We start from the raw sequence: 21,827 nt of genomic DNA on the forward strand, positions 1-21,827 counted from the left end.
ATTTTTTTGGAATTTTCAACCCCTTTTGATATTACTTATAACAGACATTGACCATACTCTTAAGCCAGGCCAGAATGCATCCCTCCTCGTCTTGAACGATTTGCAGCCCAGTAGTTCGGAGAAAACAAATAGGCCTAGCTTGGGTATTCTTCAAAAAGAAATACTGGGCTACCTATTTTCCCAAAGAACTAGTGCATGAGCATTTAGCTTTATTTATTTATTTATTTATTTACTTATTTATGTTTAGGGGACCATGAGCATGTACCTAGGCCGGATTCATGTGAGAGCCTCCCTTCTAGTTAATTATGGGCTTCTCTATTGGGCCTTCATCAGTGGTCTGCATGTTATCAACAAGTGGAAAATGTGTTCTGAGTTTCAAAAAAAAAGTGTTCCGTACGATAAATAGTATGTGCTACGTACGGTACGAGGCACTAAAGGATCTAACCGTGCAACGACTTCCAAAACATTGTGTTTGTCGTTCTAACAACACATTTATTCAACCAACAGACGAAATATACTACTGATTGTATATTGAAATAGCAGCAGCAGCAACCAGGGCTGGGGGTGCAACAGAAGCAGTAAGCAGGCTAGAAGAGTGAAGACGCAGCTCTCTCTTCCAAACCAAACATCATCCATCATTACAAAAGGGCTACCAAAAAAGTACAAGTGTATGCATAAAACTAAATAAAGATCCTACTACACCAAGTGTACACATCTAACTAACTGGCTCAGTTAGACGTTACTATTTTTTTCGAAATGGAGGCAAAAGAATTGCGTCGTCGATTAATTAAGAAGAAGAGAATTGCCTGGTTAATCTACAGAAAATCGGGCTAAAACCGAAGACGTTACTATTTATTAAGCTACAGTGGAGTCGCAGATGGAGAGGAGTGGGAAACTTCACAGGTTCAGGTGCGCAGCAGCGCAGTCGCGGCGCCGCCCACGGGAGACAGGAGCAAGAATAGAGGTTGAAGAAGGAGCACGGTTGTTGGATTAACATCCAACAGTCTAGCTGCTAGAATCATTTGTTGATTAAGTTGACAAAGCCGTGTGTACACGTCCGCTTAGTAGGCCCACAAGTTAGTCACCAAATCTGACGGGTCCCAGCTGTCAACGGGATGAATAATTTTTTTCGCAAAACAAGGAGGCACTTCCTTCCGTGCGAAGATACATCCGGTGGGTCCCAGCTGTCAGGTGGAGGAAACATTTTTTCATCTTAATAAGGAGGAACTTTCCTTGCGTGCGACCATGGACCTCATGGGTCCCAGCCGTCAGGCTCTCCATGTAAAGTCCTCTTCCGATGACTCTCGTTTGTTGACCACGCCGCACCGAACGCAGCGAGGCGGTGGACGACGGCGAGGCCCCGGACGGGAACGACTCAGAGATGGGAAAACGCGGCAGTGGAGTCGCAGATTGAGAGGAGGAGAAGGGTTATAACTAGTTCTGTTGCGGCGTGGGGCTGTAGTCTGTGGAGAATAACAGGAGGTGTCGAGGGGTGGAGGGATAGCCTGGCCGGCGGTGGGGTAGCGCTTCATAGCGATGCGTGCTAAGCAGAGCCGCTAGCCGCTGGAGGCCGGGCTAGGCGGTCCTGGCGACGCTGGAGGAAGAAGACGAGAGATTGAAGGTGCATGCCGGCCGTTGGATATAAATCCAATGGCTGTGGATGACACAATCTTATGTTGACCAAGTTGACAATGCCCAGCGTAGGCTTCGACCTATTGGCCCACATGTCAGCCTGCAAAAATGTGGTATATATTTAACCCATGTTTTCTAGAATGTACAGTCCATTTGCTGGGCTGGGTGAACAAATAATTTCGCGTCAATCAGGCCCATTTATATTTTCTAAGAAATCCCAGCCTATTTGCACTTCCCTGAAATACACGTATTAGGTGGGCTCGTTATATATACTCCCTCCATCCGGAAATACTTGTCATCAAAATGGATAAAAGGGATGTATCTAGATGTATTTTAGTTTTAGATACATCCCTTTTTGTCCATTTTGATGACAAGTATTTTCGGACGGAGGGAGTATAATGTTATGTTAGAAGGAGCAATTAATATCAAAGAATAAACCGGAGAGGCACATTATATATATATAATTAAGAAATTAGCGAGTTATTGCTCAAAATAAAAATGAGCGCGTTATTATTAAATTGGTCCTTAAAATCTTCGCAAGCTTTTGTACGCAATCACCATGATTTTCCTTGCCTGTGAGTCAAAAACAACCAGGATTTTCCTTGCCAACTTCCGTTAAACATTTACTTTTATAAGTTGGGATGTTTTTATAATGTATATATAAGTCTTTATAAAATATATGATAATAGTACTAATATAAATATATATAATGTGGTTAGAAGGGAAAACATAAATTGGACACATCATTACTTTTATAAGAGACCTGCGTTTTATACGCCACAGTAGGCATACTAACAAGTTCACAAACAAATACAACAGAAAAGGTAAACATTCATATCAAACTCAGGTTCACAGGACACGTTCATATCCATAGCCAACATTCGCAATCAACAACTCAAAAGATTCATATATACACAAGCTCAGCATATCTATGCATCCAAATGATTGATAGATCACACGACAATATTCATACATAATTTACAAAAAGATTCAGATATACACATGTTCAGTATGTTTATGCATCCAAATGATTGAGATCATAGCCAATATGATCCATGGACGAACTTTAATTACATAGGGTACAGACTGGTAAATGGTGTTCAATCAGAGGTACTTCTTGCTAAAATTAGTTCTTGTATGAGTAAACTTTCGAGTACATAAGAGGTAGCACAGACAATCTGAACTTTTCTTGTAGGTTTATCCTCAAATAGTGGCCTCGTGCCGAGGGAGGTTTTAGCAACTTGGCCACTACTTTCATCCAACCAGTTTACTAGGTCATCTTGGTCCTGTATCTCGCCAAAATTCTACATTGAAGACGAGAAAGGAGGCGGTTGAGAAAATGAACCACCCAAATTTTTTGTGCAGTTCAACTGAAATGGAGCATCCTTGGCGTGCAGACTGATTAAGTGCCAGATGAATATACGCGTCAACCAACTTGTCTGGAATATTTAGACTCCATGCCATATAGTTCGCTGCCATATGTGCCGATAACCAACAGGCACAAGTTGGGACCAAAGACTGGACTGCGTTTTTCTGGGCTATGCACCAAGCAATATTTTTGGCGTTCACTCTACTAACACTTGGAGTTTGACAATTGGTTGATGCCGGTTGATACTCGAATGAATATAGGCACTTCTTGTCAACATCGATGCTTGTCTGAGTGAACTTTGGAGTACATAGCAGCAGCATAAGTACCTGTCCATCTGATCATTTTGTGCAGTTCTACTGAAATCACCCGATGTAATGATTTGCCTGCGAGTTCAGGCTCCAAATTTCTCCTTTATGAAATTGGCAAACAGTAGCACAATACGAAATTACCAATACATATGACAGGCACAATAATCAGGATAAAGACCAGTACCAACCTATGTGAGGTAGCATATCAATTACTATTTCCTTTGACTGGAAGCCAACATAAGCCAAGCGACTGGCAGCAAAGGAAGAAAGCATGCGGAGTTTAGTGACTGACAGGAAAGGACGGAAGCTGTCGAGGCAATGAAGCACCCAAAGTTTTTGTGCAGTTCCACCAAAATCGAACATCCCTGTTGGCACATATATTGAGAGAGTGAGATTACTGTAATAGTGGGACTAGTTTATGAAACATACACTAACAAATAGAAGCACCCTCATTATCTTAATGGGTAAAGTTAGCAACATAGTAGTCTTGCTTAAAGAGAGGTATTAGTTTATTTAATCAATGCCAATTAGCTCAACTCAACACTCAAAGCATTGCCATTTATCATAGGTTGCAAAACTTTAACGTGGAAAGATAAAGGAGTTTCTCATGAGAGTAGCACGATACAAATAGAGATGACAACAAACTAATATGGATGAAGGCCTTAGGCTCGTACCAACCTGAGAAAAAAAGCTTATTCATGTAGTCCCATAAGAGATGATAAAGCACTCACTGGAATCACACAATAGTATATATTTTTTGTGCACTTCGAATGTATGGTTGAAATCACTCTTGTTTACCAGTGCTGAGATTATATCGAAAGATTATCAAGAACTTCCAGCAGAGTTAAAGCACTGGCTGGGATACAGTTCATTGTATTGTCTTGTGTAGTTCTATTTAATGTATGATTGGCACAACATGATCCCTGTTTGCAAAAGTAGGAACAAGGTGAAACCTTCATTACCTTAGTGAGAAAGGATAGGAAGACATTAGCATATTACTCAACCAGTAGCATCAAATTCATGATGGACAATACGCAAAACATTGCCTCATTGAACCAATGGCAATAAATTGACATGCAAAACAATAGCACTATTATGTCATGACACTAATAATATTCCCTCCCTGCTCCACCACATGATTCACCTCCATAGACAAACATACACACGTACATGATTCAGCGTAGGGTCCTACTAAAGATTTGTTTAACTCCAACAGGAAAATTAGGCAGTAATAAATTAGTGGTACTTAATTACTCCTAATTAATTAAGTGAGACAGCAGAAGTGGAAGGGCTCCCTGGAGGATCGTCTCACATGTAAGGTAGTCATTACCGGAGCCCTTGAATGGCCTCGACCGAGGCCTCTGGCTTCAGCAAGATCGCCTTGGCACTGTTCATTCTTCTTCTTCCTCTTCATGCTCTGTTTCTCTTTCTCCTCACCAGTTGGTGAAACCAAGTACATGATTGGCCTTCTAATTCAGAATTTGTTTTTTCAGTGAGGGAGTACAAGTGTACTAGTAAAAAAAGCATTATTTTCTCATGGCAGTCGGAAAATAGAGATGAACACATGCATTAAATATCATTCTTACATAAAGGAAGGTTATGGCGCCAATATGGATGATCAGGATTGGAACACAGATCGCCCTTTGTGCAGTTCCACCAAAATGAACCAACTGTTCCATTCTGACATTCCAGTTAAACAGCACAAAAGTCACTTCTTTTAAGAAGACTTTTGTGCAGTGCACCAAAAGGTCACAACAGCAACCAGGTGAATTGGATATCCCTGTTTGCACAAAAAGGCACAGAGGAAAACAATCAAAGTCTCAAACAATTACAGGAAAAAACATTTGGCTAAACTTGTCATGGCTTATAACAGTGGGTGCACCAGCAGTCCAGCACCATGTACGTAAACAGGGGCATGAAGTGGTGATTCATAGTTTGTTGCCCCGAGAAACAAACATCCAAGAAACATATCTGGGTTGGTCCCATTTTTGTTCACTCTAGCCACCTACTCCTATGTGTGGATAGCAAATCTAGTACTGGTCATACCACTGTGTACAGCGTTACCCCTATATTTCCCTTTTCGACCAAGAGACCGGTTGGATGACCAGTCTGTACTACTTTCACCCCCTTTCCTTCCTGTTTGTACCAAGTCCGATGTACATACTAAATTCTCCCACCCCCACTTTATTTCTTGTTTGAACCAAGTACTCCCTCCGTTCGGAATTACTTGTCATCAAAATGGATGTGTCTAGAACTAAAATACATCTAGATACATCCATTTCAATGACAAGTATTTTCGAACGGAGGGAGTACAAGATTCGACTCCATGAAGTAGCTTTATCTCTAACAATAGAAGAAAAAAATGTGACGTTGGACCATCCGATCGAGAGGGGCTGAGAGGTAGAAAATGATGCACATGCAGCGATGTAGCGAGCTAGGGAAGTAGAGCTAAGGCGGTTTCGAACGAAAATATACCTGAAGGTCGTCAGGATGTGGATAGGTGGGCGGCGGGAGGCCGGATCCACCCACAGGCAACGGCGAAGGGATCGGAGGACCTCTCGCGCCGACGCTCGGCCAGAGATAACGGTGCGGCCGGCGGTGGGTCTCCTCCCTCGCTGTTGACGACGGCCTAAACGCTGCCCCTCCTCCCCTTCACCGGCGGAGGGGGATACGTCCGGATCTGTAACCAGCGGTGAGGATAGAAAGCCAGTGTTTTTTGAAGGGAGAAAGACAGCGTTACTACCCCTATCTTGTTTAAATCTGAAGAGGATGAGAGTGTGTGAATAGACCAACCCTAGCAAGCAAGCACGGAGGCTCCGGCCTATATATACGTAGTGAGCAACCCTAGCAAGCAAGCAACCCCTATCTTCGTCAACTTGTACAAGACCGAGAAATTTGATTATTACAACGCCCTCTCCCTCGCGGACTGAGCTTCGGTGCCTTAACTGCATGACAGGAGGGCCAACCACCTGTTGGGCCCACCTGTCATAGACGCAAAGGCTGGAGCAGTAAGTTGAAGCTTTCGCTATCCCTCTCGCACAAGGTGGATGGACATGCAGCAGTGGATTCGATACTGTAGAAGTACGAGTAACATCATTGTTGTTCGTCTTCTCGAAGAGGCGAAGAGCCAAGCACAACCCGAACGTGGCAGTTGTGAACGCTCGCGTGGTGCAGTTCCTTGGAGTACTAGCCAGGCTCTTGCATGAGACAAAATTGCTATTGTTTAACAATTAAAATCCATTATCCATTGGTTGATACTCATTCTGCATAGGTCCACGCGCTTAGCACCGTTTCCTCCTGGGGTCACCAATGTTTATTTGCTAATTAATAGCATTGCATGCAATGAACTAGCCATTGCAAGTCATTAAAAGCATGCACACCTCTCATCTCTTGTTGGTCGATATGTCAAGAAATAAGAAACAAGGTAGAAGTTAATGCACTGCGCCTAAGTGTTTTGGGACTATTTGGTTTTCGTAAGATGACTTACACACCTAAACGGAGGGAGTAGTATAGCCCTGTAAACCGGAAAGGAGTATTTTCCTTTCTAGAGATTTCAACAAGTGACTAGACTACACCGTGTGCAGTACTCCCTCCCTTCCGGTTTATAGGGCTCAAATCTCAAATCTCATGAACCAAGGCATTTTGCGATTGGAGGAATGTATCTCGTACTTTACAAAACTACCCTAATTAAACTCATGCATTAATTACGTAGTTCTCTCGTTTTCCTCTCTGCCTTGGTCACGGTGCACAATATTGAGCACTCCTATATGACTAGCCACTCTATCTACATGCGGGACATTTCAAAGCATTCGGGCCAGCGTGCCATCCACCAAATCACAGCGAGGTGCTACAGTCGAGACTCACCTGTAACCCCGGTGTGGCCGTCATGACCCGTCATATCACAAAACCCACACCTTTACCAGTAGTGGTAAGGTGGCCTCCAAGTTGGACTGGACGAAGCAACCTTCATTTCACTAGAACGCTCGTTCAAGCCCTTTCTTCCCTTTATTGAAGAAAACCTCACTCCAGGCTACTCACTTCTGCCATTTTTCTTCTGTACCAACGAAGGAAAGGTGGGCGAATCAGTTATGCTGCTATATTTTCATTCCAAGAATCTTCTTTTTGCGAAGCACTGACCGATTCTCACATCCTATTCTTTTCCCATTTTCATTGCGATTGTGGTTTCCTTTCGATTGCTTTTTGTTTGTCAGTTCATTGATGGATCCTGGAGCACTAGGCAAAGAGTTGCCGGCGGACAACCCACTGGAGACAGTGATCTCCAGGAAGCGAGCACCGACCAACGAGTTGACCATGTTGGCGGGCCAACCCATGGAGACGAAGAACTCCAAGAAACAAGCATTGGCCAAAGAATTGAGGACCTTGGCGGACGAACTCCTCAAAGGAAGTTGGAAGAACAGCAAGGGCCCCACCGTGCCTACCCCAGGAACTCTGATTGCCACCTATGTGAGGCTCAAGACCGAGTTTGAGGAGATAGTCACCGTTGAGGAGCAGTATTCCCCTAGCAAGGTGATGGCCCCCATCGAGGACGATGAGATGGCCCCCGGAGGGTTGAGATCCCCCGGTGAGCTGCACAAGGTAAAAAATAACGTCTTATTACCATAGTTGTGGTTTTTGATTATTTGCAATGTGCTTGCTAATATGTTAGGGTTGTGCAGGTGCCGGTGGACGTCCTTGATGATTCCGATGTTGTGGCCCGTCCTGTTGGCATCGCCCCGGAGATCGATTCCGATGCCGTTGTCCATCCTGTGAACATCGCCCCAGAGATCGATTCCGATGTCACGGTCAGTCCTGCAGACATCCCCCAGAAATCGATTCCCATGCCGCTGTCCGTGGTGTGGTCATTGCCGGAGAGATCGATGACAAGGAATAGTTGGTTGCGCTAATCCTTCAGGGTAGTTTGCATTGCCCTGTGTTTAATTACCAGAAAGATGCATGTTATCAAACCATCTTAGGTCTAGTGCACTGTCTTGTGTGGGCGGATCTTGCTACTTTTGTTTGATAGTGAATCATGCGAACCCTCTCCGAGTTATGGAAACAGATGTATCCTCACCAGCTTTTGATGTAATATATGGCATGATTAGATGTAAGTTTGAACTATTTATCATATCAGCAGGGCTTGTTTGATGATTCTTGGTGTTAGTAGGCTAACTACTGTGCGAGCTATAGTACTTGCAAAACACTCACCGAAGAGAAATGTTGGGGCTGATGAGCTCATGGTACGCTTATACTTATCCCTCGTCAATCGACCAATAGCCCTAGCTCCTAAAATTGTAGGCTTAGCGATCGATGACCTAGGCGTGCTAGTTTGGCCTAGTGGGTTTCAGTGATATGACGTGCAACACAAAATCATAGCAGTGCAGAGACGTACTCCCTCCATTCCAAAATAGATGACCTAGGAGGGATAGTTTGGCCTAGTGGGTTTCAGTGATATGACGTGGTACAGTGCCGTCCAGTCTTCGCGTGTGGTAGCAGTATTGCAGGTACAGTAAGTTTTCTTGAAGAAGCGGAATTCAACGAAGTCATGATGGTTCCTTCGTCTGAACAACTTACAGTGGGAAAGGTTGGGCCTGCGATACGACCGGGGTAGACCAGGATAATTTTGTGCATGGCAGGTGGACCAGGATGGTCGATGTCCCACATGTCGGCGAATGAAATTATTCTTTCCAATATAGAGGACGAGCAACGAGTATTTATTGTTTATTTTTGATGAAAGCTATTGTCCTCACTGTTACGACGGAGGAGTGTGAAACACGGCAGCCCAGTGAACTTGGCATGTGCACCACTCCCTCCTTCCTCATGTAATGCCCAGGTTACAGCTTTTTCTCACTTTCTCTCTATCTATTTCCTCTCAAATGTTCTTTACCTTTCTTTTTTTAAGACACAATTGTTTTTATGCCTTTTTTAGAATTATTTTTTTATACCTAGGAGCACGTGTAGAGATGGGCTCTTGCAGAGCCCACTCCTTGACTTTGTCAATGCCTCACTCTCCTCCACATAAGGAGTACTACTTGCTATGCATGCATGCGGTGGGCAGCTGGCGTCTTGAGGGGCCAGGGCGGTGAGAGCGGGCTCCGAAAGCGGTCCGGACTCTAGCATAATTTTGGTTTTTACAATATTTCTTTCTCCATTGACAGGTAGGCCCGCGTAGATAGATAAAGAACACGAGATGATGAGGTGCATGCGGACTGTTTGACTGGTCAACCAGACAAATACGGAGCTATACACTGATCCAGTGACCGTATAATCACCATATCTTGTATACAATGATCAAAGTGAGCTATCAAGACAAGTTCGATGACCGCCAATGCATTTTACTCGGTAATAAATTACCAGGATTGAAGGGGAATCCAAATTTGCTTCGTCTTCTGTCCTTGAGCTCTTGACAAACCAATGCACTATACGGTTGTACGGCCACTCCACCCCAGAGCTCTCACCAAGTGTCGTTCATGCCACCGCGCCGCACACTAACCGGTAAGGCAGCGATGGCATCCTGCCGCGCCGAGTTCCTCAACGCCCACGACCGCACACAAAATGGTAGGGAAGCGATGGCATCCCGCCGTGCCGAGTTCATCGCCGCTCGCGACCTCACAACTATGTGGGAGGAATTTGAAGATGCCAAGGCCGAATGGGCGGTAGAGCAAGAAAAGAGAGACCCGCTGCCGCAAGAAAGAAAAGGACGCACGCGCTACTGTGGAGAGGTCGGCGGAGATCCAAGCACGGCGGGGTGTCGCCGACAAAGCCGGGAAGGAGAACGACGGCGTCTGGCCAGCATGTGAGAAGTAGTAGTACTAGTAGTTAGTGTGTGTGTGTGTGTGTGTCTGAGTACGAGCATTTACCATACTACTAGCTACTACTGTAGTTTTTAGAGAAAATTACCAGTACATTAGCCTAGACTAAATGGAAAAATTCCTATCCCAAGAATCAAATGGCATCTCTTTCTCTATAGGAATTGAGATGCATGTCATCTCACTTCCTATGATTTTCATATTCCTATCCTATGAACGAAAGGAGGCCTTTGTTGGAGTAACTACTGTAGCTAGTAGTACTGCTGGTACAGTAGTTTTCTTCAAGAAGCGGAATTCAATGAAGTCATGATGGTTCCTTCGTCCAAGTAACTTCAAAGTGGGAAGTGGGCCTGTGATTTGACAGCTCATTAGTCATTGTTACTGCGGCGCGACGACCTGGGTGACTCCCTTGGAGTTCTGCGTGATGAAGCTATGTACCTAGGGTAGGGTCATGGATCTGTCTGACATACCCTCCCCAAGGACATGCCTACAAAGAATTAGAAGCAGTCGAAGAGAAACCATCATCCACTCGACCATGAAGATGTGCTCATTCGACCACCTTGAAGACACTCGACCACCTTGAAGACATTCGACCAGTAAAGGATGAGAAACTCTCCACTCTGCAATGGTCGGGACTTAAACCATAGCTTTATGGGCATTTATAACACTTTACTTCAAACGTTACCAGTAGCGCCCCTCCTTTATGGGCATTGAACCTTGGGTAACGGAGGGGAGCTGGGGTCCTAGCGCACTCTATATAAGCCACACCCCTCCTCTGGGACAAGGGTTGGCACTTTCTGTAATTCACACACATATATTCAGTCGACCGCCTCAGGGCTCCGAGACATAGGGCTGTTACTTCCTCCGAGAAGGGCCTGAACTCGTAAACTCGTGTGTACAACTCCTCCATAGCTAGGATCTTGCCTCTACATTCCTACCCCCCTATTCTACTGTCAGTCTTAGAACCACGACAGTTGGCGCCCACCTTGGGGCAGGTGTCTTAGCGACTTATTGGAGAAGTTGCAATTTTTCTGATCCCCTTCATCATGGTTCCAGGCGAAGGTTTGGCTGAGGGCCGCGAGATCCGTCTCGGCGCACTCGTGTTTGTCGTCGACGACTCCGCTTGGCTTCAGGAGGCACCACTCGACGCCGACGCGCTCCCCGCCCGCGGGGTGGTGCACTTTCGTGCGTGCGTCCATGGCATCCTCCTGCGGCAACGGTCGACCCAGTACCAGTCGACTCCAGCTCCAGCAGCTTTCCCCCTCCCTTCGACCCACCGGAGCAAGCGCACCGGTCAGTCGAGGCTTCAGCGGTGGGTGAAGCATGTGGTGGCCTGCCAATCGGCCACCCCTCAAGTCGCGGCGATCGAGCCCGACGAATCACTCTACGGCCTGTTCGATCTGTCGACTGGCTCCGTAGAGACTGCATCCGAGTGCGACAGCAGTGACTCAACGGCGGAAGTCCTGATGTTCAATGGACCATGCAGTCCTCCTGGCTTCAATCGTGAAGACGGAGGTGACGGGAACGGCGATCCGTCGCGCGTTCACGAGGAGTACCGCCCCGAACCTCTCTCCTCGTAGCAGAGGGAAGAACTTCGTCGCCGGAACATGGATGCCCTGCATACTCCTATAGTTGGAGAAACCCCCGAGGCCCAGGCCTTGGAGCAGGCGCGCTTGGCCAATCTGGCTGAGCGCACTCGACTGGAGAACCTCGAGCGCGCACTCGACGATCGCGCTCGACAACGTGCTCCCGAGTCCAGTCGACGCCAACTTTTTCCACCTCCAAATCAAGTATACCGAACACCAATCTAGAATTTAGCAGCTGCCGCCCGGATAGCAGAGTCGATTCAACCTTCCCAATCAGAAGCTGGCTGAGGTCTGGTGCAGATCAAAACGTTGCTCCGGGCAGCGGGAGAGCAAAATACGGTCGTATCTCAGTCGCGGAATAGGATCCATAGCAGATCCGTGGTCGCAGACACAGTCCAGTCGGCCCATAGCCCGAGATCGCCCCCGAGGCGTGAGGGACGTGGGGATCGGCGCGATCAGTGCAGAATCCAAGAGCAGTATGATCGTCGAGCCGATCGTGATGATCGCCGTCGAGTGCCCACGCCACCTCCAAGGAGTGGGTCATACGTGCCTCGGCCACATGAAGATAGACGCCCTCACAGTGTCGGAAGAGGTATTCCAGTTGACCCCAGGGAGCCAGGCTTTGATGCGAGATCCATTCTCGTGCAAGGCTTGGTCGACAGAAACAGAGCTCACCGAGAGGGCCATGACAGAGATTCGCAAACCAGCAACAGGGTGCATGTCTCTGGTCCAGAGTGCTTCAGCAGAGCTATCAGAGCTGTGGTGATTCCCCCCAACTTCAGGTTGGCTTCTGGAGTTAGTAAGTTCACCGGAGAGTCCAAGCCTGACACTTGGCTTGAAGACTACCGAGTGGCTGTCCAGATTGGTGGCGGTAATGATGAAGTGGCCATGAAACACCTTCCTATGATGTTAGAGGGCTCGGCTAGAGCATGGCTGAATCAGTTAGCACCTAGCAGCATCTATACTTGGGAAGATCTTGCCGGAGTGTTTGTCAGAACATTCGAGGGCACTTGCAAACGACCGGCAGGTTTGACGGAGTTACAGTGTTGTGTTCAGAAACCGAATGAAACTCTGAGGGATTATATCCAGAGATGGATCACCCTGCACCACACAGTAGAAGATGTGTCAGATCAGCAGGCAATTTGTGCCTTTAAGGAAGGCGTCAGGTATCAGGAGTTGAATATGAAATTCGGCTGGACAGGAAATATGACTCTGGCTCGGATGATGGAAATTGCCACCAAGTATGCCAATGGGGAAGAAGAAGAGGGACTCCGGAGTGGCAAGCACAAAGCAGTCACCCACGAAGGCGGAGGAGGAAACTCCGGTCGGAAACAGAAGCGCAAGGCCGAGCCAGCTGCTCCGGGTGAAGCCTTGGCTGTGGTTCAAGGAAAGTTCAAGGGGAAGCCCAAAGGGCCGTGGAACCCCAAGAAAGTAAAAGATCAAGTTGGAAATGACGTGTTGGATCTGCCGTGCCATATCCACACCAAAAAAGATGAGGAAGGTAATTTCATTTACCCGAAGCACACCACTCGGCAGTGTCGGCTCCTAATCCGGCAGTTCTGAGAGAAATAGCTCAAGGAAAAGGAGAAGGAGGCAGACAAGGTTGAGGATGAGGAAGAGGATGATGATGCTTATCCCCACGTGAATTCCACTCTAATGATTTTTGCTGACATTGAGAGCAAAAGTCGATTGAAAGTCATCAACAGGGAAGTGAACATGGTCTCTCCGGCGACACCCAGTTACTTGAAGTGGTCGCAGAATGCCATTACATTCGACCAGTCTGATCATCCAGCGGACATCGCCAACCCTGGGAGGCAAGCACTGGTGGTCGACCCGGTGGTCGAAGGCACTCGACTGACAAAAGTCCTGATGGACGGTGGTAGTGGCCTGAACATACTATATGCAGAAACGTTGAAGGGAATGGGCATTCCGATGTCCAGACTCATTGAAAGCCGTATGAGTTTCCATGGGGTCATTCCAGGCAAGAAGGCTGCATCCCTCGGTCAAATTGCACTCGATGTGGTTTTCGGTGATTCTAAAAATTACCGCAAAGAAAAGTTGACGTTTGAAGTTGTGGATTTCCAGAGTGCTTATCATGCAATTCTGGGCACGCCAGCTTATGCACGATTTATGGCTCGAACATGTTACGTGTACCTCAAACTGAAGATGCCTAGTCCCAGAGGAGTGATCACTATCTCTGGTAATCGGAAGAAGGCAGAAGAGTGCTTCCAGAAGGGCTCAAAGATCCCCGATGCCCAGATGGCCGTGGTAGAATTGCAAGAATACCAGAAGAATGCAGACCCGAGTGACTTGCCGCGAGCCAAGAAGCCAGCCACAGATTCAGCATTCCAGTCGTCTGGTGAAACGAAGTCGGTTCACATTCACCCGACAGATCCCAATGCTGCCCCGACTCACATTTCAACTTCACTCGACTCAAAATCGGAAGAAGCGCTCATCCAGTTCCTCCATGAGAACTAGGACATCTTTGCATGGAAGCCTTCTGACATGCCGGGTGTTCCTAGGGAACCGGCTGAGCATCATTTGCAAGTCGACCCGAAGGTGAAACCAGTCACAGAGCATCTTCGACGATCCGCCGTCTAGAAGAGAAAGGCAATCGGGGAAGAGGTGGCTCGACTTTTGGCAGCTGAGTTTATCCGAGAGATTTACCACTCCGAGTGGTTAGCCAAAGTTGTCATGGTCCCAAAGAAAGACGACTCACTCCGCATGTGCATTTATTTCAAGCATATCAATCGGTCCTGCCCGAAATATCACTTTCCTCTCCCTCGCATTGACCAGATAGTTGACTCGACTGCAGGGTGCGAGCGTTTGTCCTTTTTGGACGCCTACTCCAGGTACCACCAGATCTTTCTGTACGGACCCGACGAAATAAAGGCAGCTTTTATCACCCCGTTTGGGTGCTTCTGTTATGTCACAATGCCATTCGGTTTGAAGAACGCCGGAGCCACATTAATGCGGATGATTTAGAAGTGCCTTCTCACTCAGATCAGTTGGAATGTGGAAGCATACATGGATGACATTGTAGTCAAGTCACGTAAAGGTTCCGACTTACTGACTGACCTTGCTGAAACCTTTGCCAACCTCAGAAGGTATGATATCAAGCTCAATCCATCAAAGTGCACGTTTGCAGTTCCAGGTGGAAAGTTACTCGGTTTTCTTATTTCCGAATGAGGAATCGATGCTAACCCAGAGAAAGTAGGCGCTATACTCCGAATGAAACGCCCTGTGCGTGTGCATGATGTCCAGAACCTTACTGGTTTCTTGGCCGCCCTGAGTCGATTTATTTCTCGCCTCGGTGAAAAGGCGCTGCCTCTTTACCGACTGGTGAAGAAATCAGACAAGTTCGAGTGGACCCCAGAAGCTGATGCAGCGTTTGTAGAGCTAAAAGCCCTGCTTTCCACCCAGCCGGTGCTTGCTACTCCAATCAGCAAAGAGTCTCTACTGCTTTATATAGCAGCCACTAGACAAGTCGTCATTATAGTACTTACGGTCGAGCGGGAACAAGATGGAAAAGCTTATAAGGTTCAATGCCCAGTTTATTATATTTCTAAAGTCCTGACCCCGTCAAAGCAAAGATATCCTCATTATCAGAAGCTTGTCTATGGGATTTACATGACCACGAAGAAGGTTGCACACTATTTCTCGGATCACTCTGTTACAGTCGTCTGCGACGCTCCATTGTCAGAGATTCTGCACAACAGAGATGCAACTGGTTGAGTGGCCAAATGGGCGATTGAACTCCTTCCTTTGGATATCAAGTTTGAGGCAAAGAAAGCTATCAAGTCCCAAGCAATAGCAGATTTCCTCGCCGAGTGGATCGAATAGCAACTGCCGACTCAAGTTCACTCGGAGCACTAGACCATGTTCTTTGATGGATCCAAGATGCTGAACGGTTCTGGTGCTGGAGTAGTTCTGGTATCCGCCCGAGGAGACAAGCTAAGATATGTCCTCTAGATTCACTTTGATTCCTCCAACAATGAAGCAGAATATGAAGCACTCCTGTATGGGTTGCGCATGGCCATCTCACTCGGCGTCCGTCGCCTCATGGTCTATGGCGACTCAGATTTGGTAGTTAATCAAGTGATGAAGGAGTGGGACGTCAGAAGCCCAACCATGACTGGTTATTGCAACACGGTGAGAAAGCTTGAGAAGAAGTTTGAGGGGTTAGAACTCCACCACATACCTCGACTAAAAAATCAAGCAGCCGACGATTTGGCAAAGATAGGTTCCAAGAGAGAAGCCATCCCCAGCAATGTGTTTTTGGAGCATATTCACTCGCCGACAATTCAGGAAGATCCTTTTACTGAAGAGCCCCCGCAACCCAAGAGCGCCACAGACCCGAATGAAGTCGAGGTCCCAGTCGTGGTCGACCTGATCATGGAGGTTCTGGCCATTACTCCCGACTGGATGGTGCCCTACATTGCATACATCCTCAGAAAAGAACTCCCAAAGGATGAAGAAGAGGCTCGACAGATCGTCCGTCGATCCAAGGCCTTTACTGTGATAAGAGGGCAGCTGTTCAGGGAAAGCGTGACTGGAGTCGGTCAGAAATGCATAACACCAGAAGAAGGTCGAATGATCCTCAATGACATCCACTCGGGGACCTATGGTCACTGAGGGAGTCCTGGATTATGTCACGACCGGTTTTCCAATAAAAATGTTTATTGAGAAAGCAATCTTTTGGGTCCAGTATGAGGAAAATCCTCCTTACCGGTAGACAAATTCTTGATACAATAAGCCAGTAGCATAAAATATATTACAGGGTCGAGCTACGGTAGCTCAACCAAATTATTACAAGCACGCCAATAATTATACATAGTGGCGGACATGACACAGTGGTGTGGAGGCATACTACTGACTCGAGGATAGGGCGGTGGTGGAAAAACACAGCGGGGAGTGAGATACATGACTCTAAAACTGGCATCTCATCGAGCGTCGAGGTGAGGCTCGATGAATTTATTTGGTAGCGGAAGCGGATATAATACAGTGACCAAATCCAGGGTCGCACGAGACTGACTGGGATTCCTCTAGGCGTCGGACTCACTATCGAACTCTTCATCCATGAGATCGCCTTCGTCAGCATCTGGCCAAATCAACAAGCCAGTGAGTACTTTGAAAGTACTCGCAAGACAGTTCGGACGTAAGATATAACAAATGCATGCATGAATGCGTCACGATTAATTCACCAATGTACATACAAAAATTAGCATAACGAAGTAAGTAAAAGGGAAACGGTGGTAGTCCGCCTGAAATCCCAACAAAACATAAATGAAAACCGATCGGGTGTCTGAAGCGACGCCTCGAAAGGTGAACAAATAAATAAAAGGAAATGATGCCACAGTCGGGCGTCTTAGCGACACCACATAAAGGGCTTTAAAAGAAATGCCACATTCGGACGTCGGGGCGACATCACAGAAAGGGCTTTAAAAGAAATACCACAGTCGGGCGTCTTAGCGACACCACAAAAAGGGCTTTAAAAGAAATGCCACAGTCAGACGTCGGGGCGACATCACAGAAAGGGCTTTAAAAGAAATACCACAGTCGGGCGTCTTAGTGACACCACATAAAGGGCTTTAAAAGAAATGCCACAGTCGGACGTCGGGGCGACATCACAGAAAGGGCTAAAAAAATATAAGTAATAACAATGCCACAGTCGGACGTCTGAGCAACATCGCAGAAAGGGCTTTTATTCACAAGGAAATAATGCTCATAATAAATATTCAATTCATGAAAATAAACGGGTTAGTCCATCCACAGGAATAATCATTTAACCGGACTTAGTACTCATGCGATTCACCGGAGTCTCTGTCATCAAAACTGACATTTGGTCAGGATAAGTTAATATCGAACTTGGACATGGAATAGATGATTCGAAGGAATATATGACTCTGCAGAGTTTGTACAAAATTTTTCCCACAGCCAACGGATTTCCGTAGTCACGAAGGACTAGTTCCATTTACGGTATTTTGGAAGAAAACACAGCTAACCAGTACACACCCATCCTACCTCTCGATGCTAGGAATCACCCTAGACATCGTCCAAGAAAAACTTTTGAGACGGGGAGATCACAATATCGAATAGCATGAGATCAAATTTATATACGCGCGCTCTAAGGGGTGCCCCCCTCTCGGTCCCAACCGGAAACACCCATGCCCCCTGACCGGATGACTGGCTTTAATCCAGGGCCATGGAACCATCATCACGGCCTCTCCTTTTGGTGTGTACCAGGAAAGCGGTTTGCAACTTACTACGCCATATTCCTTGTGGAAAACATGTGGTAGTACAGGGAAGGAAGAATGGAAGGAACTGGAATGATACGAGTTGACATTGAAGTCACATAGTCTGGCATAAGCCTGGCATGCTACAACACTGCCATCTTACCCATCCTCATGCCAACACATGGCCATGCATACTCACATTCATCCACTCATGGAGTATCGAAACTCACTTGCCTCATCGTTGCAAGTAACATGACTTTCGTCGGTATGTTCATCAACAAGCCATAAACTACTTAATGCAAACATGCCAAAACAATCATCATATCAAAAGTTCAAACATGCTTGCCTGGTTCGGAGTAGTCAGAGCCTAGCTCGGTGAAGTTCGCGGCTCCGTCACCTCCTTCGGTATCTACGGTATAAAGAAAATATATGCGCTATCGTAAATACCAAGAGGTGCACAAAAAGTATTCCAAATATTTTTCAAATAAATCTGATAAAAAACTAGACAAAATTTTAAAGAGGACAGAAAAAGAATCAATCAAAAATACTTTTCCGTTTAAAAGTTATAAAGGTTTTTGTCCAGGGACTCATCTGTAATGAAACAGAAGGTTTCCAGGGGCTAGCTTATAAAAACAGAAAGCGCTTCGGTAGCGACTACGCCAGCCCAAAGGGAAAGCGCATTTGGCAGAAGACGTTTTCAGAAAACGCTTCGCTCAGACAGGATAGAGAGGCTGACAGGCGGGACCCACCCGTCAGGTTTGAATGTTCAAACGGGGCGGCAGAGTTCGCCGGTGCCGAGAGCCGCGGTGGTCTCCAGCGGCGATACACGGCGAGGCAGGGAGATCGGAGGGTACCTCCGTGTTCAGGGCGCCCTTCCGCGTCGGTTGGTGGTGGTGGTGGCGGTCGGCGAGCACCACGTCGACGGCGAGCCTCGCTCCGGCGGACGGCGGCTCGGGTGGTCGTGGGACTCGTCGGAGGGAGCTGCGAAGGCCAAATTGAGGAGGGGGTTAGACTTCTGGAAGCTAGAGGGGGTAACTGGCAGGGTTTGGGCGCCGGAGACGGCCTCACTGGAGCGAATTGAGGTGGAGGCCGAGGCGGAATGGGGCGGCCGGAATCGGGGGAGGAGACCTCCTCGAGGCTCCTCCAGTGGCCTGGCGGGGTGTTTGTGGGGTCAGAGGGAGTGTGTGCTCGAGAGCGAGTTCGGGAGCCCCTTTTATAGGCGGTCCGAGGCGGTGGCCGAGAACGGGGTTCTCCGGCGAAGCTTACGGCGGCGCAGGGCATTGGTCGGGGAGGTTTAGGGGTCGAGCGCCGTCGTGGGGGTCCACTGGGTCCGTTTTGGTGCTAAACTAGCCAGGGTTTGGGTGTTTAGGGGGGGCTCGACGGAACGGGGCGGCGCGGGCCCGTCGGCGGCAGGGAGCGTGCCCAGTGCTTGCCGGGCCACGGCGACGGTGCAACGGGGTGTGCTGGCGTGCCTGAGGCCACGCGGAGCGCCAGGGAGCGTCGGGCGGCGCCGAACTGCGTTGAGCCGCCGTTCTGCTTCCTGTCGGTTGCTACGGGGTTTCGGCCGCCGCAAGACACGCCGGCGCAGGCGGGCCAGGGCGCCGCCGACGCCGGGAAGGCGCCAAGCGCACGTGTGGTGCTCCAGACAGGAGGAAGAGGCGGCGAGGAACGTGCCAAGGCACTGTGAGCATGTGACTGAACTTCTGATGAAGATCAACACTGAACTCTGAATTTTCTGAATATTAACAGCAACAGTGCATGCAAGGTGTTCGACAGAATGAATTTGGCCTCTGGGGATTTTTCCTTGAGCTGATTTTTGGTGGAGTGGCTACTCATTGCTCCAGTAGGCTGCCTGAATTTTGGTGGAATTTTTGGAGAAGTGTAGATATGAATTACACCAAATTTGGCAAATCTGGTCCAAACTTGCAGAGACTGAATTTTGAAAAATTTGAAAAGAGGAGGAGTGGATCAAGATGGTTCTGGGTTGTGGGTACTAAGGACTATCCAGGAGAGTTGGTTTGAGGTCAAAACTCAAATGCAAAAAGGGTACTTGCTTTGAAAATCCCTCAGGCTCCAAATAATTTGCAGAAATGATTTGAGGGGAAAAATAATTAGAATAAAATCTAAAACTTGCTTGGATTAGTTGGGACAGATAACTTAGGTTGATTTCAAGGAGGAGGGGAGGTTTTGGAGGGGTTTTACCACATGGACTAAATACAAAGTAATGGGTGGTTAACAAGATATGAAAATCCCAAATTTTCATAGAGTTTCCTTTTTAAAAGAAAAAAAATGAAACTCCCAGAATAATTTGAGAGGGAACCAACAGAGAAGAAGTTTTCAAAAGATCAAACACCATAGTTTGAAGAAAAATAAAATCCTTGCCGAAGAAAAGGAAGTTTTTTAAGAGGAAGGATTTCTGGAAAATTTTAAATGGCCTCTTTTTTCAAAAACCACAAAGTTTTTGCTGAAAACCAAATAAAAAAATTGGAGTGTCACAGATTAGGGGGTGTTCGGGTAGCCGAACTATACCTTCAGCCAGACTCCTCGACTATGAAGATAAAAGATTGAAGACTTCGTCCCGTGTCCGGATGGGACTTTCCTTGGCGTGGAAGGCAAGCTTGGCGATGCGGATATTCAAGATCTCCTACCATTGTAACCGACTTTATGTAACCCTAACCCTATCCGGTGTCTATATAAACCGGAGGGTTGTAGTCCGTAGGGGAGAATCAACTCCATACACAACAATCATACCATAGGCTAGCTTCTAGGGTTTAGCCTCCTTGATCTCGTGGTAGATCTACTCTTGTACTACCCATATAATCAATATTAATCAAGCAGGACGTAGGGTTTTACCTCCATCAAGAGGTCCCGAACCTGGGTAAAACATCGTGTTCCCTACCTCCTGTTACCATCCGGCCTAGACGCACAGTTCGGGACCCCCTACCCGAGATCCGCCGGTTTTGACACCGACATTGGTGCTTTCATTGAGAGTTCCTCTGTGTCGTCGCCTTTAGGCCCGATGGTGCCTTCGATCATCAACAACGATGTAGTCCAGGGTCAGACTTTTCTCCCCGGATAGATCTTCGTCTTCGGTGGCTTCGCACTGCGGGCCAATTCGCTTGGCCACCTTGAGCAGATTGAAAGCTACGCCCCTGGCCATCAGGTCAGGTTTGGAAGCCTTAACTACACGGCTGACATCCGCGGGGACTTGATCTTCAACGGATTCGAGCCACAGCCAAGCGCGCCGCACTGTCTCGATGGGCATGATATAGCTCTGCCACCGAATAGCGCCTTGGAGGCCGCACACGCATCGGTTCTGACCATTGATTCGGAGCCTACTGCACCGATCGAGGATCAGCGGTTGGATGCTGCCTCAGGGGCTGCGATCTCAGAGGCGATTGAGCCGAACTCCAGCCCCGCACTCCGCACAGCCCGTGACTCCGAGGAGCCGGATTCCTCTCCGAGCGCCGAGCCCTCCGCGCCCCTGCCGATCGAATCCGATTGGGCACCGATCATGGAGTTCACCGCCGTGGACATCTTTCAGCACTCGCCCTTCGGCGGCATCCTGAATTCTCTAAAGTCTCTCTCTTTATCAGGAGAGCCCTGGCCGGACTACGGTCGGCAAGGTTGGGATACGGACGACGAAGAAATTCAAAGCCCACCCACCACCCACTTCATAGCCACTGTCGACGACTTAACCGACACGCTGGACTTCGACTCCGAAGACATCGACGGCATGGACGACGATGCAGGAGACGAACAAGAACCAGCACCTGTAGGGCACTGGAAGGCCACCTCGTCATATGACATATATATGGTGGATACTCCAAAAGATGGAGATGGCGATGGAACAGTGGGGGATGATGCCCCCAAGAAACAGCAAAAGCGCC

This window comes from Triticum urartu, chromosome 3, assembly GCF_003073215.2.
Source record: "Triticum urartu cultivar G1812 chromosome 3, Tu2.1, whole genome shotgun sequence".
Lineage (NCBI taxonomy): Eukaryota > Viridiplantae > Streptophyta > Magnoliopsida > Poales > Poaceae > Triticum > Triticum urartu.